Genomic DNA, 8778 nt, shown 5'->3' with positions numbered 1-8778 from the left:
CAGGAAAGCTGCTGTGAAATCACAAGTGGTTTTCAGTTACAAGAGCTGCTGTAACATCACAACTGGTTTTCATTTTGATGAGCTGCTGTGACATCACACAAGGTTTTCACGTAGGTGAGCTGCTGTGACATCACAAGAGGTTTTCAGGTAGATGAGCAGCTGAGACATCACAAATGGTTTTCAGTTTGAGCTGATATGACATCACATCTGGTTTTCAGGGAGATGAGCTGCTGTGACATCATCACATCTGGTTTTCAGGTAGATGAGCAGCTGTGACATCATAAGTGGTTTTCAGGTAGGTGAACAGCTGTCACATCACAACTGGTTTTCAGGTAGATGAGCAGCTGTCACAAGTGGTTTTCAGGTAGGTGAGCTGCTGTGACATCACAAGTGGTTTTCATGTAGGTGAGCAGCTGTGACATCATAAGTGGTTTTCAGTTAGATGAGCTGCTGTGACATCACAAGTGGTTTTCAGGTAGGTGAGCAGCTGTGACATCACAAGTGGTTTTCAGGTAGATGAGCTGCTGTGACATCACAAGTGGATTTCATGTAGGTGAGCAGCTGTGAAACCACAAGTGGTTTTCATGTAGGTGAGCAGCTGTGACATCATAAGTGGTTTTCAGTTAGATGAGCTGCTGTGACATCACAAGTGGTTTTCAGGTAGATGAGCTGCTGTGACATCACAAGTGGATGTCATGTAGGTGAGCAGCTGTGAAACCACAAGTGGATTTCATGTAGGTGAGCAGCTGTGAAACCACAAGTGGTTTTCATGTAGGTGAGCAGCTGTGACATCACCAGTGGTTTTCAGGTAGGTGAGCAGCTGTGACATCACAAGTGGTTTTCAGGTAGATGAGCTGCTGTGACATCACAAGTGGATTTCATGTAGGTGAGCAGCTGTGAAACCACAAGTGGTTTTCAGGTAGGTGAACAGTTGTGACATCACAACTGGTTTTCATGTAGGTGAGCAGCTGTGACATCATAAGTGGTTTTCAGGTAGGTGAACAGCTGTGACATCACAACTGGTTTTCATGTAGGTGAGCAGCTGTGACATCATAAGTGGTTTTCAGTTAGATGAGCTGCTGTGACATCACAAGTGGTTTTCAGGTAGGTGAGCTGCTGTGACATCACAAGTGGTTTTCATGTAGGTGAGCAGCTGTGAAACCACAATTGGTTTTCAGGTAGATGAGCTGCTGTGACATCACAAGTGGTTTTCAGGTAGTTGAGCTGCTGTGACATCACAACTGGTTTTCAGTTAGATGAGCTGCTGTGACATCACAAGTGGTTTTCAGGTAGATGAGCTGCTCTTGACAACACAAGTGGTTTTCATGTAGAAGAGCTGCTCTTGACATCACAAGTGGCTTTCAAGTAGAAGAGCTGCTGTGACGTCACAAGTGGTTTTCAGTTACATGAGCTGCTGTGACATCACTGATTTTCAGTTAGATGAGCTGCTGTGACATCACAACTGGTTTTCAGGTAGATGAGCTGCTGTGACATCACAATTGGTTTTCAGGTAGAAAAGCTGCTGTGACGTCATAACTGGTTTTCATATCGATATATAATCACTGCACTCGTACTCAGAAGCTTGCTTTGATATAGGTGAAAAAGTTTATTGAAACAATTGTGGCAAAAAGGAAAATTGGTGTAGCGATAGGCATAAACGACGTTTCGGCCAGCTCGTGGCCTTGATCACGCTATTGCTGGAACAAACAAATAATAAAAAAGACAATAAATAACTATATACAATGCAATCAATGACTATCTACAAGAAAATTAACATATATACAAATCTGGAAAACATGTCAAAACCACAAGTAGCCAATGTCTGTATATAGGGCGCATATAATATCAGGACGACAAATAGAGGCATAGGGAGGCAAAGAGATGCATCTAACGTGCGTGAGAGTAAGATAGTAGCATACCCTGGTGGGAGATTCCTAATATATGGCTGTACTGCAGTGTTGCTGGTGGTGCCAACCAAAATAAAGGGGCCTGGAGAGAATGGTGGAGAGCAAAATGAAAAAAATGAAAAGGAATATTATGGTACTGTCTTGTAGTAAGGGGCACAAAGAAATATGCTACAACGTACTTCTAATTTGCCAATAATACCCGTCTGATGGACCCTTGGTTGCCGTATAGTGGGATACACATATGGAAATAGCTGTAGGGACATATGGTAATATGTTATCTGTTAAGTTCTTGATAGATAAATAATGAGTAAGACAGATTCCAGTATACTTGCCAGTATATTGTTCTTACTACAGACAGTGTAGCAGGCCAGTTGTCGTAATACGAAACGTACGTGCAGATATGGCTAGAGAAATACATAAATATGGGAGTAAATTTGTCTGTACAGTGCATATCAGGTGGGGTACCGCGGAGCCATGTTATACTTGCCTGTATGATCAACCTGTAATACACTGGATGTCCCCAATAAGTGGAAAGGGTACATAGAAGTAACTGTGGAAATAGATATCTAGGGTAAGTGGGTTATAGGGGCGGCTCGTGGTATGAGATTATGTAGTAGGTGTACTACCTGCCGGTGTGTATGCCCAGTCTTGGTCCAACAATACGGGTACCCAGTTTCAATGAGAATGGGAGCTGTGGTGATTACCAATTCAGCTGTAATATAGTAGGGGAGTTGTTAGAATAGAGTACTCAGAGTCCCAAATTACTTAACTGTAGGGTGCATGTAGAAGTCTCACATCAGCGGTCCGTGGTTGTGGAGAGGCCGGCGTTGGTAGCCAGGTGATGGGAGCAGACACAACCTGTGTCCTTGCTAAGGAATGGCTGCCATGTCTAGTAAGGCAGCGCTATATAGGGCTATTGCCGGTCAGGTGACCGGATGCTGGCCGGAGTGTCCGCATCTGCATGATGTGAAGGGGAAGGGGAGGGAGGTCCCGTGGAGCCGGCGCGTGTGTTGTCGGCATCTTGTGCGGCAGAGACCGCAATATGGCACTCACGCATGGGCAGTGGGCTCAAGCGGGGACTCCAAGATGGCGCCCGCGCATGCGCAATGCATGCTGTGGGTTAAAGCGATGCCGGGACAGTAAGATGGCGCCCGTGCATGTGTAATGCCGATAGTAGGCTCGAGCGTTAGTGTCCAGACACCTGGAGCTGGCGACCACAGGGGAAGGAAGCAGTCAGTGTGCTTCAAGGATTACTATAAGGCCTTGATAATACAAGATGTACAAAGTTACAATAACACTGCAGATACATGATATAGATACAGATGTAAATATATATAAATGGTAGGAGTCCAAACTTGAAAAAAAAGAACATAAGCAAACAGGGAAAATAAAAGAAAATAAAGAAAAGAAATAAAAGAAATAAGGAAAAGAAAAAAATAAAGGCTATGGGGATGACCAATGAATGAAGCTAAAGTTTGATTAAAAAAAAAAAAAAAAAAAAAAAAAAAAAAAAACGGGGATAATTTTGAAACTAGAGTATAAAGTAAAGTAAAGTAAACTAGTGAAAATAGGCTGGGCAAATAGATATTGGTAAAGGAATCGGGGGGTATGGATCTTACCGTCTAGATAGTGCGCACGGTGGAGGCTATAAGTGCAGTGGGTCAGTTCGCCTAGGAAAAAAGGGTATACTCATGTTAGCCAATCAATTTCACGATTTAATCCCCTTGGGTGGAGGGTATCCAAGGTGTAGATCCAATATGTCTCCCTCTGTTTTAAAAGTTGGATGTGATTGCCTCCCCTTCTCGGGCGTGGTACTCTCTCGACTATTTGGAACCTAAGTTGGGCAATATTGTGTCTCGCCTCCTTGAAGTGCGCTGGCAGGGGTAACCATAATTTCTCGCGTCGGATCGTAGATTTGTGGCTGGATATGCGATCCCTTATTGCCTGCGTGGTCTCCCCCACGTACAGTAATCCACAAGGGCACTTAATAATGTAGACTACAAAGCTTGTTGCACAGGTGTAAAACTCTCTAATGGGATATGATTTCCCGGTTCGTGGGTGGACTACTTCATTCCCTTTGATAATGTTCGAGCAACACATGCAACTCAAGCAGGGAAAGGTGCCCGTTCTTTTTTGGTCAGTGAGGGTCCTAGTGAGCGATGATTTTTGTGACCCTAAGTCGGCTCTTACCACCCTATCTCGTATATTTTTGGCTCGTCTAGTGCACATTAGTGGGGGATCTTTGAAGATAGGTATGTTGGGATAGGCCTTGTGGAGGAGGGGCCAATGTCCCCGGATGAGGTTATGTATTTTGTGCATAGTGGGGTGGTGATTATGTACAAACGGGAGCCTCGGGTTCTTTTGTATACTGACTGTCCCGTCGTTGAGATCACTAATGGCTCGAGAGGATTCTATCTCAAGGAGATTGGTAGGATAGTTGCGGGCTTCGAATTTTTGTGCCATCTCCTGTATTCTGGTCTCCCTGGTTGGGGGGTCGGAAACAATTCTAGTAACCCTTTTAAATTGTGATCTGGGAAGGCTGTTTTTGATAGATTTGGGATGACAGCTGTTGTATAACAACAGGCTGTTGCAATCAGTCGGTTTCATATAGATATCTGTGGTAAGATGGCCATTGATATCTTTCAGTACTCTAGTGTCCAAAAATGTGACCTCCTTGTCATGGTATACCAGTGTAAAGGACAGCTCTGGTCTAACAGCGTTAATGTTGGCGTGAAATTTTAAAAGGCTAGTTAGGTCCCCTTGCCATATACAAAAAATATCGTCTATGTACCTATACCAGGTACGTGCGTGTAGTTGGAAGATAGGGTCTGTGTACACGTATTCTTTCTCAAAACGATCCATATATAGATTGGCATAGGCAGGGGCCACATTAGACCCCATAGCGGTACCACATGTCTGTACGAAAAAATCATCTCCAAATAGGAAGTAATTTTCTCTAAGTACTAGATTTAATAAATCCAAGCATAGTTCCTGGGTGCCCCTGTCTACGTTGGCCTCATTTAGTGTTAAGGATACCGCCTCGATACCCTTGTCATGAGCAATTGATGTGTACAAGCTGTTTACATCGAATGTACATAGGATACTGTTGTGTGGAATGATGTCAACATTACGGATTTTCTTAAGGAAATCTCCAGTGTCCAATATGAATGATTTAGTGAGTTTGGTATGTGGCGTTAGGAGTTTCTCTAGGAACATGGATAATGGGTTCAATATTGAGTCGGTTGAGGCCACTATGGGGCGGCCAGGAGGGTTTTGAAGGTTTTTATGGATTTTAGGTAGAATGTAAATTACAGGGGTCACCGGGTGATTATTGGTGAGGTACACTTTTGTTTTTTTGTCAATGGTATTCATTTGTAGGTGTTTATCGAGTACCCTGCTAATCTTTTGCTGTATAGCATAAGTTGGGTCGGTCTGTAACATTTTATATGTTGATGTGTCCGAAAGTTGTCTCCTTACTTCGGTCATATAGAAACTCCTATCCATGACAACGATCGCTCCCCCCTTGTCTGCTGGTTTTATGACGATATTTTTGTTCTCACTAAGTGAGTCCAGAGCCTGTTTCTCGAGAGAGTCAAGGTTATGGCGGACAGGGAGGAAGCCTAATCGTTGGTCATGGAGAGTCTGGTTTTCAGACAGATAAGCTGCTGTGACATCACAAGTGGTTTTCAGGTAGATGAGCTGCTGTGACATCACAAATGGTTTTCATGTAGAAGAGCTGCTGTGACATCACATTTGGTTTTCATGTAGAAGAGCTGCTCTTGACATCACAAGTGGTATTCAGGTAGATGAGCTGCTGTGACATCACAAGTGGCTTTCAAGTAGAAGAGCTGCTGTGACGTCACAAGTGGTTTTAAGTTACATGAGCTGCTGTGACATCGCAAATGGTTTTCAGCTAGAAGAGCTGCTGTGACATCACAAGTGATTTTCAGGTAGAAGAGCTGTTCTTGACATCACAAGTGGCTTTCAAGTAGAATAGCTGTTGTGACATCACAAGTGGTTTTCAGTTACATGAGCTGCTGTGACATCACAAATGGTTTTCAGGTAGATGAGCTGCTGTGACATCACAATTGGTTTTCAGGTAGTTGACCAGCTGTGACATCACAAGTGGTTTTCATGTGGAAGAGCTGTTCTTGACATCACAAGTGGCTTTCAAGTAGAATAGCTGCTGTGACATCACAAGTGGTTTTCAGTTACATGAGCTGCTGTGACATCACAAATGGTTTTCAGGTAGATGAGCTGCTGTGACATCACAAGTGGTTTTCAGTTATATGAGCTGCTGTGACATCACAAGTGGTTTTCAGGTAGGTGAGCAGCTGTGACATCACAACTGATTTTCAGTTTGATGAGCTGCTGAGACATCACAAGAGATTTTCAGGTAGGTGAGCAGCTGTGACATCACAAGTGGTTTTCAGGTAGGTGAGCTGCTGTGACATCACAAGTGGTTTTCAGCTAGAAGAGCTGCTGTGACATCACAAGTGGTTTTCAGGTAGAAGTGCTGCTGTGACATCACAACTGGTTTTCTGGTAGATGAGCTGCTGTGACATCACAATTGGTTTTAAGGTATTTGACTAGCTGTGACATCACAAGTGGTTTTCATGTAGAAGAGCTGCTGTGACATCACAAGTGGTTTTCAGGTAGATGAGCTGCTGTGACATCACAAGTGGCTTTTAACTAGAAGAGCTGCTGTGGCATCACAAGTGGTTTTCAGTTACATGAGCTGCTGTAACATCACAAATGGTTTTCAGGTAGATGAGCTGCTGTGACATCACTAGTGGTTTTTAGTTACATGAGCTGCTGTGACATCACAAGTGGTTTTCAGGTAGGAGAGCTGATGTGAGTTCACAACTGGTTTTCAGTTTGATGAGCTGCTGTGACATCACATCTGGTTTTCAGGTAGATGAGCAGGTGTGACATCACAACTGATTTTCAGGTAGATGAGCAGCTGTGACATCACAAGTGGTTTTCAGGTAGGTGAGCAGCTGTGACACCACATGTGGTTTTCAGGTAGTTGAGCAGCTGTGACATCACAAGTGGTTTTCAGTTACATGAGCTGCTGTGACATCACAAATGGTTTTCAGGTAGATGAGCTGCTGTGACATCACAAGTGGTTTTCAGTTATATGAGCTGCTGTGACATCACAAGTGGTTTTCAGGTAGGTGAGCAGCTGTGACATCACAACTGATTTTCAGTTTGATGAGCTACTGTGACATCAGAAGTGGTTTTCAGGTAGGTGAGCAGCTGTGACATCACAACTGATTTTCAGTTAGATGAGCTGCTGTGACATCACAAGTGGTTTTCAGCTAGATGAGCTGCTGTGACATCACAAGTGGTTTTCAGGTAGAAGAGCTGCTGTGACATCACAACTGGTTTTCTGGTAGATGAGCTGCTGTGACATCACAATTGGTTTTAAGGTATTTGACCAGCTGTGACATCACAAGTGGTTTTCATGTAGAAGAGCTGCTGTGGCATCACAAGTGGTTTTCAGTTACATGAGCTGCTGTGACATCACAAATGGTTTTCAGGTAGATAGCTGCTGTGACATCACAAGTGGTTTTCAGGTAGGAGAGCTGCTGTGAGTTCACAACTGGTTTTCAGTTTGATGAGCTGCTGTGACATCACATCTGGTTTTCAGGTAGATGAGCAGGTGTGACATCACATCTGGTTTTCAGGTAGATTAGCAGCTGTGATATCACAACTGATTTTCAGGTAGATGAGCTGCTGTGACATCACAAGTGGTTTTCAGGTAGGTGAGCAGCTGTGACACCGCATGTGGTTTTCAGGTAGTTGAGCAGCTGTGACATCACAAGTGGTTTTCAGGTAGGTGAGCAGCTGTGACATCACAAGTGGTTTTCAGGTAGGAGAGATGCTGTGACATTACAAGTAGTTTTCAGGTAGATGAGCTAATGTGACATCACAAGTGTTTTTCAGGTAGATAATATGATGGGGTCATAGCTAGTTTTGGGTAAGTAACTGATATCACTACTAAGGTAAGGTCAGATAAGTGGCTGTGACATCGTAGATGGCTTTCATTTAGAAACAAACAGTCTGACATTACAACTATGTTTGTTTCAGGTAATCGGCTATAACAGCCCATACAGTGGCATGTAAAATGTAGGCACCCCTGGTCAGAATTACTGTTATTGTGAACAGTTAAGTTGAAGATGAAATGATTTAGAAAAGGCCTAAAGTTAGAAGATGACACATTTCCTTTATATTTTAGGTAACAAAATATACAGGGAGTACAGAAAGTATTCAAACTCCTTCAAATTTTTCACTTTTTGTTTCATTGCAGCCATTTGGTAAATTCAAAAAAGTTTATTTTTTCTCATTAATGTACAGTCTGCACCCCAACTTGACTGAAAAAAAACAAATGTAGAAAATTTTGCAAATTAAAAAAAAGTAAAATTGAAATATCACATGGTCAGATTGGATGGAGAATGTTGGTGGACAGCCATTTTATCTCTCCAGATATGCTCAGTTGGGTTTAGGTCAGGGCTCTGGCTGGGCCAGTCAAGAATGGTCAGAGTTTTTCTGAAGCCACTCCATTCTTATTTTATCTGTGTGCTTTGGGTCATTGTCTTGTTGGAAGGTGAAGCTGCCACCACCTTGTTTCATTGTTGGGATTGTATTGGGCAGGTGATGAGCAGTGCCTGGTTTTCTCCACACATACCGCTTAGAATTATCACCATAAAGATCTGTCTTCGCCTCATCAGACCAGAGAATCTTATTTCTCATTCGGTCGGGCCACTCTGCCATAAAGGCCCGACTGGTGGAGGGCTGCAGTGATAGTTGACTTGTGGAACTATCTCCCATCTCCCTATTGCACTCCATTCCACTGGAGCTCAGCCAC

This window comes from Ranitomeya imitator, chromosome 5 (assembly GCF_032444005.1).
Source record: "Ranitomeya imitator isolate aRanImi1 chromosome 5, aRanImi1.pri, whole genome shotgun sequence".
NCBI classification, from domain to species: Eukaryota; Metazoa; Chordata; class Amphibia; order Anura; family Dendrobatidae; genus Ranitomeya; species Ranitomeya imitator.
This window is presented reverse-complemented; position numbering follows the sequence as displayed.